Source organism: Pseudopipra pipra, chromosome 2, assembly GCF_036250125.1.
Source record: "Pseudopipra pipra isolate bDixPip1 chromosome 2, bDixPip1.hap1, whole genome shotgun sequence".
In the NCBI taxonomy this organism is placed as follows: domain Eukaryota; kingdom Metazoa; phylum Chordata; class Aves; order Passeriformes; family Pipridae; genus Pseudopipra; species Pseudopipra pipra.
The window spans coordinates 95,979,994-95,994,852 of NC_087550.1; the positions used below are offsets into that span (position 1 = coordinate 95,979,994).

Sequence of the window (14,859 nt, forward strand, 5' to 3'; positions counted from 1 at the left end):
GCTGCATCAAAAGCAGGATGATCAGTGGGTCGAGGGAGGTGATTCTCCCTCTCTACTTTGCTGTCAAGAGAACCCACTTGGGGTGCTTCATCCAGCTTGGGACCCTCAACATAAGAAGGACATGGACCAGTTGGACCATGTCCAGAGGGCCACAAAGATGATCAGAGCTGGAGCACCTCTCCTCTGAAGACAGGATGAGAGAGCTGTGATTGTTCAGCCTGGAGGAGAGGCTTCAGGGAGAACTTCCTTCCATTACTTAAAGTGGGCTCTTTTAGAAAGATGGAGACAAATATTTTAGTAGGGCATGTCATAATAATACAACGGGTAGTGGTTTTAAAAAAAGAATATATTCAAACTAGGTCTAAGGAAGAAATTTTCTACAGTAAGAGGAGTGAAACATTGTAATATGTTGTCCAGAGAGGATGTAGATGCCACATCCCTCTAACCATTTTCAAGGCCAGATTGAACAGGACTCTGAGCAATTTGATTGAGTTGAAGATGTCCCTGGTCATTGCAAAAGGGCTTGAACTAAACGACCTTTAAAGATCCCTTCCAAAGCAAGCTATTCCATGAATCTATGAATCTTGCAAATTTCCTCCCTCTACCCAATAAAGGAAAAACCATGTCAAAATCTATCATAAGCCAAAGAAAGTCTATGTAAAGCAATAATGAAATTCTGTTAAACTACCTTTTTGCTTGATTCTTAGACATTTTATGCTATTTTTATATTTGTTTTATCTCTAGGACACAGAAAAAAAAAGTCTTTACAGGAAAAGACAATAAACCTTGATAAATAAACATCATAAAGACATTAGAGGTAAATACAGAGGTTAGTATACTAACAGGGGGACTAATATATATATATTATTTATATATTAAAAAAATCGTGTCTTCTAACATAGGCTTAAAATAAGAGTTTTCAAGTGGCATGTTGAGTTGGATTTTGGAAGGAAAGTTAAAACAAATAAGAATACTATATTTGAAGAAAAAACAGTGGCTACAATATGTGGCTCAAAGTCAATAAAGATAGAAATATGGCAGAAAACCAACATTAATAGTTTATTTCAACTTTTATTAAAGAGTTCATGAAGTTGTAGAACACAGGCTGGAAGAAAATGCAAAAGGTCCCCTGCCTCATTCAAAATAAGATCAGCAATAACTACATCTGCATCATCGTTGATATGTAATTGTACACTCTTTTATGAAAAACAAGACAAAACAGAAAAAAACATGATGACAGAGGCTCCATGACCTTTTCAAGAAAGCTCTTTCAGTGGTCAGAACTTCAGGCTGCAAGACTTCATTTCTTGGTTTATTTTTATCCAATTACTTCATCCCATATCTACAGTAGGCTGGGAGAATAATTTATTTTCATTTTGAATCTGCTTTATGCATGGGATATACACAATAGTTATATATCTTAAATCTATGAAATCTTTTATCACATATCCCTCCAGTTTTTCTTCTGCTGACTAATCTTCCCAATTATTTTTTCTGTTATTAAAGTCCATTTACCATCTCCTTGAAATACTTAGTGAAGTGCTCTTTGAAATTAGGCATGTATTTCTTTCTGAGAATGCCTAAAATTGAACCCACCAGTCCCGCTATACATGGTTCCAGCACTATTAAGGTTTTGCAAGAGCTCTATTGTAATTTGCATTTTCAGCCTCAATGGTAGTGCAGATGTCCTTTAGAATGCCTGTCAATATGTCCCTCCACTCAAATTTTGATCAAACTGTGTCTATATTTCATAATATTCCTGAGACATTAGTTTACCATGTATTTTAATTTGATAAGAAATAGGTTTTATTCATTTATTTCCCATTTGTTTGACATTTTCTACATGGAAGCATAAATTGAAATAGAGAATGAAGCCATTACCACATTTGATTTTTCATATTGAGCAATCCAGAATAAAAATTGCTGTCATTGTATGCAAGTTGTATTTCAGATCCATAGAGGTTTACCTGAAAAAAAAATTACTATTACTTTAAAACCCATATTGAATCAAGACAAAAAGAAACAACTAACTATACAAAACAAACCAAAGAAAAAAAAGAAGAGACAAACCCTTACAGGTTTTCATAAAACTGTTTCAGAGTATTAAGAACACCTTGCTAAATGAAATTTCCATGCAAAAGCAGCATGTTCATTCTTCATATCTCTATATTTAATTACTATGTGATAACGGTACAAACAATGGGAAATGATAGTAGTACTTTCTGCAAGAGAAAGAGAGCATTTTTCATTAAATTAAAATGCCTATTCTGCACAGGAAATTTTATTTTTTTTTAACATATATGTTTAGTTAAAACACTAGTAGCAATTTTTAACATTGATCATAAATGGGTCTAATAGTTGGTTTCCAGGACATGGAATGACTCATCAAAATGAGCAAGATGCACCAGGCACCTACAAATCTATTAATTTAAGTTTATTTGACTGTTGCTACTTTAATTTTTAGGTACTGAGCATGATATTTTAGCTGATTTGTCACTGGCACTAAGAATGGGAATGGAATCCAAACATCCTCATCTTCCTATTTCTGGCACTAAGAGCGTGTGTTTACCTAGCATCGGATCTTCAACAAAACAATAATATTACATTTATTTTATATTCAGGGCTTGTCTGCTTACTTCTTTGGTTGAAAGTTTTTTTCTATTTGCATCTTTAATTTTCTATCCAGTAATTTTCATGTTTGCAAATATTCTTTTTTTTCAACATATTTGATTGATCAGTATCATTTCGTGATTTAAGTATTTTTTTACTGCTTGTATTGCACCCATTGGAACTTCTGACCTTGTCTCTGTGGCAATGGCATCCTACTGTGTTTGCAGCATTTGTTATTTAAAATACTGTTACTGTTGCCTGTAGTCTATCTGAAGACTTTCCTTATTTTGGAGCAAGTTGTAAGATCAACTTTATAGTAACAATAACATTTGTTTATTTTTCTTTTAATTACAGAATAAGTTTTTCTCTCTGAACAGAATTGTTGAATATAATTAAAATAAAGAACAAACTTACTCAAATCAAACTGAAAGCTCTTTTATATTTTAGTGTTATTGGCTGTTTGAAGGAAGTGGGGGAAAGAAAAAAGAGGCAGGGCAATTAACAGGAGGAGTGAAAGAAGTAACTGACTAAGATATAAAAGACAATAAAGACAAGTTACTAATAACAAATCACCCACCTATCAACCTACTTCATCTATTTCTCCAGTACTTTCTACCTAAAAAGAAAAAAAACCAACACCCACCAAACAGAAAACCACAATAGACTGATTCTATCACACCTTACGACAAAAATAAGAAAAGTTACTGGATCAGGCAATGTTGTATTAAAATATAATCTAGAAAATATTTAAATCAGAGATCTTATGTCTTTGTCGGGATCAGAAGACCTTTGCAGTGGGAGCAGAGAAAAGGGATCAAGAGGCAAAAGGGTATGCTGGGAATAGCGTCTGAAAGGGGTGGGGATGTCCTCTTCTGATAGTGCTTGTGGCTCCATGTGTTGATCTCAGAAAATGAAAAGGCTGTGGACAGGCAGCTCCGAAGAGCTGAAAAAGGAAGGGACATGATTTCTCTCAAGGCACATAGCAATTTATGGTTCGGGAAATGGTTGTGATTCCTATAACCAGTTTTACTGAACTGTCCCAGTACAAACTGCTCAATACAGGTAACCTTCCTTTATGCAGCATGTTTTTTATGGCAATGACAAACAGACAAACTCTGCTACTTTAGTGATGCTCTTCATTTGGCATAAGGAGACAAGGACTGTTTGATGCCCCTTATCAGTACTTCATTGAAATCTAAAGTTTGTAGATATCACATGGGAAAAAGGAGCTATATTACTTCATGAACATAACAGAACTTTGTCCCTTGACTGCAAAGAATGCAGCTATCTTGTCAAACCTCTGAAGAAGTTTGAAGAAAGGTACATGGTAAGGCCCTGACCATGACAGTGTCTGTAAAAGTGCAGTTTATTTTCTGTTTAAAAGACAATGGATCACAGATACAGAGATGCTGGTATCTCCCCAGGGATATGGTTAATGACATATAAACTTGTTATGAAGAGTCAATTAATTAATTAATTAATTAAAGAATCTTAATAATTAAAGAACAAAATTTAGTTCCAGACACATAGCTTCCCAGATTGTAAGGCTTACAGCATAATACAAAATGTTAGACTTCCATAAGTAAATCCTACTTAAACTAGGACTTATCTTTTATATTTTAAAAAAATAAAACAAAATCCTCCTCCATTTGAAGGAAAAAAAACCCAATCCAATAAAACTACCATAATATTTTGCATTTAGTTCCAATGGTTAATTACTTTGATCATAAAAAATTGCCTTTAAATTTTAGATGTAGTCAAACTTCATCTGACTGTGAATCCTAGGCATTATGTTATATATTTAACTATTAAAATAAATATTCTCAATTGTCCAAATTTTATTTTCTACACAGGTACTTATGGATAAGGATCAGCTTACCCCTTATCTTTCTCCTGGCTTATGCTACCTGTATACATTGGCGTTTCTGTCTGATATTAGTAGGAAAGTAAAAGTCTAAACTGTAGACAAACTATAAAGCCTCAAGAAAAAAGGACTCAGCTTTATGGGGAAAAAGTCCTTTAACTGCAGGATTGGACAAGAAACCTTAGTAAGCTACAGGTTGAGTGTGATTGAGACCAGAGATTGTTCTAAGCAGGTAAAATAACTTGGTATTTCTTGCATATGCTGTTTTATAATGAACTCATTTTTATGAAATAAAAATAGATTGATTTAATCAGATTTATTGCAGAAAAGCTAGTTAATGAGAAAGAGATCATGAAGATTCACTAATGAAATTGGGGTAAGCAACAGAATTCATTGTACAGCAGCTCATTGGGCAGCTCAGCCCCACACAGTTACCTGCTCACTTCCTCATCCAGGGGAATAGGGGAGAGAATAAAAAAGGTAAAAATGAGAAAACAGACTGAGATAAAGACAGTTTCATAGATGAAGCAAAAGCTGTGCACTCAAGCAAAACAAAACAAGGAATTAATTCATCCCTTCCCGTAGGCAGACAGGTGTTCATCCATCTCCAGCAGAGCCAGGCTCCATCATGTGTAATGGTTTCTTGGGAAGACAAACACCACCACTCCGAACATCGCCCACTTCCTCCTTCTTCTCCAAGCTTTACATGCTGAGCATGAAGTCATGTGGTCTGTGATATCCCTTTGGTCAGCTGGGGTCAGATGTCCTGGCTGTGCCCCCTCCCAGCTCCCTGTGTACCTCCAACTTGGTCACTGGTGAGAGGCAGAAAAAGCCCTAAGTCTGTGCAAGTGCTGCTCAACAGTAACTCCAGCCCCCTCCGCTGTGGGGGACCTCCACTGTGTGCCTTTGCTGTGTTGGGGTGCCCACAACTGTAGGCAGCATCTAAACTTGCTGAGTAAGGAATACTGCACCTCATCTAATGCAGCCTGGGATACTATTGGCTGCCTTCCCTGCCAAAACTCACTGATGGCTCATGTTCAACCTGCTATATGCTAGGACACCAATGCCCTTTTCAGCAGGTCTGTGTCCCAGTTTGTCTATCATGTATATATGTATCACATATAGTTATAATTTATGAGGCTATAAATTGGTTATTTTGAGATAAAAGTAGTAACTTTTTTTGATTATTTTCCCAAGATGACATTGCATGTTGCTAGTTTTAGTCTGGTTTCTGATGTAGCTATTTTGAACTTGGAACTCCTTGTGACAACAATTTTGTAGTGCTTTTAATAGAGAGCTGTAATTCATCATTTGTTCAGTTCTATTGAAAAAAAGTCTGTGCAATAGCTTTGATCAAAAAATTATAAAAAAGGCAATGTAAAATAAAAGGATAGAAAAAAAAGGATAGTAAAAAAAAGGGTAGAAACTAGTTAGTTAGGCATCAGTGTGTTTTAACCTAAGCCAAAATCCTTACAACGTTGTCTTTCCCAGACAATTTTTTCTTCCTGACTTATTGATTCCTTTAAGTGAATGTAGAATTGAGAAGTGGGAGTAGGGATGCTTTAATTTATATTTTTTATATTTATTAGATGTTTTTTTTTTAGTTACTTTACAGTTGATTACATGACCAAATGGATTTACTTTTAGATTACAAGATTTAGACAGTTTCCTCTTGACTGTACTTCAGCTATTATTAACTTGCCATTTTTGTTTTGTTGCTCACTGAGATTTGATCTTTTCTTATGCTAAGTAATGAAATAAGTTTTTACCCTTATATAGTTTCTGGGAAAGACTTCTACATCTGCAATGTAATAGAGTTGTGGTTTTGTGCGGGTTTTTTTTGTATCATTGAATACAGGTTTCCCTATGCTCTGGTCTAACTCGTCCTATTGTGCCTTCCCAGAATAGACAATTTGTTACTGCTTTCTGATTTGTGAAAACCTTGCAATGAAAGCATTTGTCCTTTTGCTGATTGTCATATCACTGCCAACAACTACAATTGCCAAGGCTTTAAATCATTGAAATACAGGGAAATATATTTACTATGTACTGAAAATACAGCAGTAGAACACAAAGCCTTTGAAAAATGCAGGCCTTGCAAAGGAATGCATGTTAATTGGCCACATTGAATCATGAACTGTATCACCAATTCTTGAAAACTCATAGTAACCAGAAACAGTTGGCTGAACTATGGGAGAAGGAATATGCATTTTAGTCTTACCCCCAAGCTATTGCATTTTTATCAAATGAAGAAGTCAATTATATGTTTGGTTTAACATGATTTATCTAACATATGTGAAAGTTACAAAATGTTATGCCACTCTGCAGAGCACAGCATATTGCCTAAGGCTAACTCACTGAAACATGTCCTTCTTTCACTCCAAAAATTTACAGATGCCAAAAATTCACCCACAGGGGAGTCATCTGATTTGCAATCTCCAATACAGCATGCTGAAACTGAGATAAATTGTTATGGGGGATGCTTCTTCCCCACAGTTACTCTATTACAAATATTTGTAATAGAGTAAATTCAACAGTTAGAGGCAGTGAATTCTGCTGCAGACACTACTATTTTAGAGGCACTCAGCACATTTCAAATTACTTTAGCATTCATGTCCAATCTCTGCTATAATGTGATCCTTACACGATGCTTGTAGCACTCATATAGCTTGTTAAGGTGCTATTTGCAATCTAGGCACTCTTGTCAGATGACACCAGCATTTCCTAGCTGATAGACAAAGACCCCTCACATCTGTAGTCTTAACATCCTTCCTTCTCCTCATTCCTTCAATCTTAAAGACATTTTCTCATCATAGAATAATTTGTCTGATTACAGTACTCAGAGGATGAGTCCTATTCATCAGCTGCATTCCTCTTTAACAGAATTGTTAAGCCTTCAGTTGCATTTATGACTGGTATCCAGATTTTAGATGTTCAAACTAAAGTGCAGAGCCTATGAAGAATAATGATCTGATAGCTGTACAAGTGGTACTTGTTAAAAACCTTGTTCCAGTTTTTATGTATTGTTGATACTGATGGTTTGATTAATTTGCTTCATCAGCATTTGCTGAGCTCTTACCCTGCTGTTTTACATCAGGGGCTTTAAAAGCCCACTGTAAAGATATTGGAAAAAAAAAGTAGCACCTAGCTATCAGCCATTGGTCATAGATGAAATATATGTGGAATTTCAAGTAAGGATTTGAGGGCCCCCAGAAATTCTGGGTATACTAACTTATTGTTAACAATTCTCCTCACAAAAGGGAACAGGAAGAACTACTCCCTAGTGTCTTGATTAAGTACTTGACTTCCTTTTTCACATTGAAGAGTCATTAGCATAATAAAATTTATTGTTCTCTTCCTCTTAAGAATGAGACATTAAGAGCCCTTGCTGCAGAAGTACTATCAACATGTGAAAGGAAGTTTACTACTCCCTTAGCTCTTTAATCCTAACAGTTGCTCAAATACTCTGAACCAGACACAAGTATTACTTCAGAGAATTAGGGAGCTCTAGTGAATAATTGGGCACAGTGATGCCATCAATGAAATAAGCTTTGCAATTTTCCACAGAAGCTTACATTCCCTAAGCGCCAGTGGTCTCCTAGAGAACTATACTAATCCATCACACCTACATCTCTGCAAGGGCAGCTTTGAATTTTCTCTCTCACCATCACTTTGAATTTATGTCCCTGCTATTGGGATGCTACAACAGCTCCAAAACCACACAGTATAAAATTCTGACATAGAAAGAAGTGTCTCTGACTTTGGTTACCCAGCATGTGTTCAGGGTTCATGCAGGACACTTCATGCAATGAAGGAGAGGAGTATGAAAGTGGGAGACGTCAGTGGAGTATGAAAGTGGGAGACGTCAGTGTGAAATATATATATGGGGGCAGACAGTGAGATGCCAGCAGGAAGCAAGAGGTGTCACAGCGCTGCTGTGTATGATGGACCAGCAGTGTTTGTAAGGGGGCACTCTGTGTCATTGCGGGTGTTTAGGGTAAGGAATGGAAGGCAAGAAAGTGAGACATAAAGAAGATTTGGGGAACAACAAGTAGAAGAGAGTAACAGAGGAAAAGGGGATAAAAGAGTCTAGTGAGCCTGGGGCCCCTAGAGTCTAGGGGCCTGTCAGTCCTTGTTCTCAGAGGTGTCTGCAATAGACGTCACAGCCTCTCCTGCCTCATCATTAAACTCCGTTTTGAATGTTTTTTCCTGGGTAAAGACTCCCTGAGGAGCAGGAGGGCTGAGTGCCTGTCCTGTTGTGTGGCTGGGGCTTTGTGATAGGGGTCGGCACCAGAGACACCCAGCATGTGCAGGTTCTGTGTATGTTAGTGGGGCTGCACTTTTCATGGGGCTGTTCCAGCAGCTGTATAGGGACTGCAGCTCAGGAAGTTTGTACATACAGGTGCCAGTGATTTGGGATACCAGAGACAGCTACTGTGTAGACTGTCTTAAGTACAGCACCTGGAGAGTATATGTGTATATATATATGTCTATATATACACATTTATTTTCTACTAGGACACCTTCAGCCTGATCAGTCAGCAAGGGGAACAGAAAGAGACCCTTGGTGTTTTTGTGTCTGCATGAGCGTGCCTGCCCATGTTGCTCTCTGTGGTTGGTCAGTGGTGGGACTCTGGGTGTTGGCAATACCCTTACAACCCCACTGAGGTGGGACCCAGGGGCAGGGGGTTTCACGGCTTTGACTCTGTCATACTTCCTGATCTGGCAACTTGTAACAAAAACAGTTTGAGAATCTTTTTCAGTCACTAATTTCACAGTTTAACCAATAGGAAAGCCCGGAAGTTCACAGCGCTTTACGCTGTGGTGACTGAAAATTGAACCAGGTCACACCTACGTGTGTTACTGCCATGTTTAGGATGCCTGATCTAAATAGAGTTTTAGATCTTGTATTCTTGTTTTCAACCCTACATGCAAGCAATGAATTTTTTTCTCCATTCATCTGGCTTAAGGTGCTAGCAAAATTATACCTCTCCTTCCTCGGGTACTGAGTATATATTTTAGTTGTTTACCCAGGGGATTTCTGAATATTTCTTCAATTTCCATTGTCAAATGAATCAAGCACAAACAAAATTGCCAAAATTCACAAGTCTTAGACACAGAAATAAAGGAGGACAAGCTAAAGAAAACGAAAAATTTACAGGGGTCACCAAAACAAGCAGGTTTCAATTGTAATTCATCAAAAGTGCAGCTCATAGAGAAGGGATTTTTTTTGTATGCCACCTTGTAAATGCTGGGCAACAAAGCTGATGAAGGGTCTAGAGAGCAAGTCATATGAGGAGAGGAGGACAGCATCAAGCTCTGCCAGGGTAGGTTCAGGTTTCTGAATTTCTTCACTGAAAGGGTGGTCAGGCATTGGAACAAGCTGCCCAGGGAGGTGATGGAGCCACAGCCCTTGGATGTGTTCAAGAAACAACTGGACATGGCACTTAGTGCTGTGGTTTAGTTCACATGGTGGTGTTCAAAGGTTGGACTCAGTGATTTCAGACATTTTTCCCAACCTTAATGATTCTACAATTCTGTGGTTCTAAATGAGGTCAGAACATCAATTCTGTAAAATAGAAGTGTACAGGTGGTCGAATGTAAAAAATAGTTTAATAGTGGTGGTAGAATGAGAGTTGTGTCATCATGAAAGCATGGTGGAACAACTCTCATTCAACCATGAGTACATTATTTCTGGATGCTAAATGGTAATATTGAGAATTAATTCCCAGTTCCACTGTCTACATGGAACCTCTGCACTGGTGACAGGAGGAGCAGTTTAAATGGTAGGAGAGGCACACAAATTACTTTAGTTGCAGGTAGAACCTAGGATAAACATAAAACTTTAGACTTGAAATTAAGGCTTTTTTCTTATTGACCAGTATGGAAAGCAAGTTTTCTCAGTATAGGAGTGTTGTAAATAGTGCATTAGGTCACTTAAAAGATCACCAACAAAGGTATTGGCAAAAGGAGGTTTAATATAAAAGCGAAAGCATGACAAAGTTTGTTGGCAAGGTTCACTCTACTACTTACCAGATGGTTAATGCACACAGAGAAAAAAACAAACTAAAATCTGGAATCAATCAATCTAAAACAAAAATCACCCCAAAATTATCTGCGTGGAGTCTTGGGGTGAGTGGGGACAAGGGAAGGGGTAAGGATAGGAAAGGATAAGGATAAAAACAAATAAGGGAGACCCTCTTGTTGAATTGCAAGGTTCAGAATGGCCTTGTCAAATGAATTAGGTCTGAAGGTTTTAACTCACTTGACAATTTAATTTAAACAATTTAACAAAAGATTCTTTAAGAATTTACTGTAGCACAACAGTAACTCACTTATAGACCTAACTCACTTATGAATTTAACAAACTTAAGAATCAAAGAGAGCAACATTCATAGTAGATTTACTATAGCATATCCACACTCACACAGACCTAAAAGCATATGTGTAAGGTATATCTGTGAAAAATTCCCCTCAAATTCAGTGAAGTGTTCATGTTGGATGCCTTTTCATCTTCTCAGTGAGCAAAGGGCTGAGTCTCAAGGAGTGGGGGTATCTGGTGTCGGTGTCAGTGTCAGCAGCTGTCCTCCAAGTATAGCAAACTTGAGAGTTTTCTAGCTCGGAGAGGTGTCCTGCTCAGTGGGCGATTGCTGGTTGCATCTTGCTGTGGTACAGGAGAGTTCAAAGGATCTCACTGTTTATGGAGTTGCTGAAAACAGGCATTATAGTTGCTCTTAGTCATAATAATTTTCCATCCTGGCCGCAATTTGGGTTGGTAACTTTCTTTGAACTTTCTTTGAAAGTTTAATAGCAAAAATATTATTCCACTTGGGTTGTGATTCAGGTAATGAAAATAAGTTATCAAGACTGTTCGTTAAAAAACAGCAGCTTGTTAGACAGGATAAGTTCCTGGGAACAGAAAGTGTTTCTGATAAGCTTAAGGGCAGCTTAGCCCAGGTGCTCATCAAGGCTGAGGCCACAGGGCGAAACACTGATGATCATCAAACATTTTTCATTTCTGATAGGTACAAACCACACTGTGTAGCATAACACCAACAGAGCCATGAAGTTTTTACTATGAAATAAAAGATAGAGAAGACTGAACTGGTACATTCAATCATTAATTTCACACACAGATGTGCCTTAACTCTCATATTTTATAGTGATTCCAGTCATTGCATTCAAGGAAAGACATACTGGATTTGACAGCCCTACAATTTTACCCACACATCTGGAAGCACTTGAAGCATGTGATATTCAGCTGTCCCATGCTTAGCTCACCATAGAATTGCTCTCCATCACCTGCGCTTCAATATTTTCATTGTAGTTGAACGTTTATTTTGTTTTCAGATTGTACTTGGAAATGCAGTTCACTTACACAATTCTTGTCAACACAGGATGCTCATGAGCACACTTCTGGTGAGTCACTTCTATAAATTTATTTCTTTGTGGCGGTGTATTTGTGACATTACTAAATGGAAGAAACATTCCATGGTGAAAAATTTAAAAGCTTGTGGTACTGTATTTTACTTAAAGTAGATGCCAGATAAACTGGTAAAGCAAGAAATTGGGTAAACTTTAAATAGAAAATAAAAACCCATAGATGTATTGTTAGAAACTCTCATGAAAGAACCACATGAAAATGAAACACCTCATTTAAAGACTGGGGAAAAGCCAAAAGAGTTAAAATATCTCCTTGTATCTTTGAAGGTAATAGCCAAGGAATGTAAAAAGACTGGTAAAAATGCTCCTTAGGTAAAATACAAACAATATTGAGTTACTGCTGTTTGAAGGAAGTAAGGTTCATATATAGATGTCATCAACTCACTTTAGAAAAGAAATGGGGTATTATGCTGATGACATCTTCACTGGAGGGTATCTAGGAAAAGACTTTTCAAAAGCTTGCCGTCTTGGGCTTCTAGTTTGAAGAGTAAATGTGCAAAGGTATCTGAATTGTTCTCCAAGCAAACTATCAATTTCAAAGAAAAAGTCCCCTCAGGTTATCAGAGATAGTAAGAATGAAAGAATGCTTTCAAATTTATTTTGTGGGTCCATTGGTAGAAATCCCTAAAGGAAGAGTTTCTACTTGTAGTTGTATGTTCTCTCTCTCTCCTAGTACTCTGAACTAGGATGGTAATATTTCTTTTGCAGTGGACTGTTGAGCAAGGCACAGCTGCAGACATGGTGGAAAAGGGTTTTTTTCTCTCTTGATAGTCCCAGTATAGATTAAATCTGACAGCTGTTCTGAGAATATTCAAAGATGTGAAGAGTTCAACAACAATAAAAAAATACATCACTTATGAACTCAGCCACCCAACATAGTAGAACAAATGAAACAGGTGATTAAAACAACACTGAGAAAGTAAGCAGATGACAAAGGAATAGTTGAGATTTGATAATTCCCTTAGTTCCAACAGCTCCTCAAACTTCTCTAGCTACTAAAAGAAACTCCCTTTGAGGTAGTGGTAGGCTGAGCTATACACATGCCAGAACATCTGATGTGGAGTACAAGTGCTCTCAGATACAGAGGGTAAATCATTATGCAAAGATTATGTAAATTTTGGAATCAGGTACAATTGTAAGTAGCTACTGAGTTACAGAAATTCAGAACTAGAGCAAAAGCTTGTTTGGACAATTTCAGAGGAAGAATACCTGGGAGGGTGGAAATGTGGGAATGCAATTAGCCTATGCAAATCCTGAACATGGGCTGTGTCACAAATGCAATGGGCTGTAACAAAACTACAGGCAAGGTCAACTCTTTTGCAAATTAAAGTTACTGGAGAGAAGAAAGCAATAGATAAATTTTAGCATTCCAGTCAGCTGAAATTGTGCAAGCAAGGAAATTTTTCAGAACTGTGGAAACCCATCTCTGGTGTATTCATGCAAAGAAGGAATTGGGAAGAAAGGTTAATTTTTGCTTCTTTCTTTTGAGTGATTTTAGAGACCTGATTTTTTGTCTCCGTAGCAGTTCTTGTAAAAATGGAGACTAAAATTTAGAATCGCTGCAATGATCCCCATAAGAAGAAAAAGAACAGAAGTTTTGAATTCATAATAATACTATTTTCAGAGTGTACTCTTTAATTAAATTTATATTTTTTAAAAAATTAAGTCCCATTAGAAAGGTAATTTAAAGTAAGAAATCCTTATTGAAGCCAAGATATGAGCTGAGAACAAAAGAAGGTCAAAACCTTGATTCAGAGAAATCAAAGTATTAGCAGAGAATTTATTTTAAAATTACTTTACTGAAAATATTAGTCATAGAATTCTAGAAATTGTTCAATGACGTAATTGTCTGAAAAAATTACAGGAGTAGTATTACAGGAGCTTTGTAAATGTAACAGAAACAAAAGAGTCTGGAGAATGAAATTCTCTTTGTTTTTCAGATGTTAAGAAATATTTATAAGTGTCTGACCTTTTAGGGCTGACTGTCTTCAAGATTCAACTGTGTGCCAGAATACTTTTCCAGGAAAAGAGCTCATCTGTTACTCTGCAATTGTTTGCAAAAACCTGAATTAATAGCTGTACTAAAGGCAATACTTAAGTTATCTCCATGTTTCCGGACAGCCCAGAAACCTCTACACAAATTTACAATTTTTTTTGTTACGGAAGTTACTCTGCTGTTGTTCTGTGGTCAGCTCTCATTATCATTTCTTCTGCTGTTTCTTGCCTACAGCCCAATCCCTGGGTGATCACAATTCTCCTAAAAGTCTTGAAATGAGTCAAGGGCTTAGACTGTCCATTCATAGGACACCAGCACAGTCAGGGTCATCACAGTCAGCACAGTCAATTTTTCCTCAGTAGACTCTCTTCTGTTTATGTGTGCAGAATTGGCCATCATAGAGCCCAAAGTCCTGTTCAGGGTCACTGGTTCCTAGATATCTCCTCCAAGTTCTAAGCAAACTCAAGTCTTTGCCTGAAGATATATGACTTTTTTTTGCCTATATTAGAGCAAATAGTTGCTTGTTACTCACCTACCAAATAAGCTGTGTCATTCCTTGAGAGGAATGTTTGACCTGAACACTCATTGGAAATCTAGCTTCTACAGAATGAGTCTCCTTTAATCATGATGCCAACAAGCAGTAGGAAACTGATGACATTTTTTTTTTCCTGGGATCTTGTGTATCTGGATATAAATTCAATCAAAGTCAACAAACCTTGAATAAACAGGATGGGAAATTCTTCATTTGAATGAACTTTACTTCATATTTAGTTGGCTTTTTGGTCTTTGTGATCTCCTGAGACTGAAGAATAATGCTGTAAATCTGTGTGCACTTAGTATTTTTGCCACTTGAGAACTATATGTGTGTTCCTCTCACACCTCCCTTAGCATTCTCACAATTACAAAAATGATTACCAGTCAGCTCCTGATCAAAGCTGTTTGAAGA

General features: G+C 37.1%; 1 long non-coding RNA gene across 2 annotated transcripts in view; it reads left to right on the forward strand.

Annotated features, from left to right (window-relative positions):
- The window catches only part of LOC135410148 (uncharacterized), a 38,135-nt gene that overhangs the window by 11,500 nt on the left and 11,776 nt on the right, over positions 1 to 14,859 (forward strand). For both annotated transcript variants that reach the window (XR_010428537.1, XR_010428538.1), the window contains exon 3: positions 11,825 to 11,893. This is a non-coding gene — a long non-coding RNA (uncharacterized LOC135410148). The remainder of the gene's footprint in view (positions 1 to 11,824; positions 11,894 to 14,859) is intronic.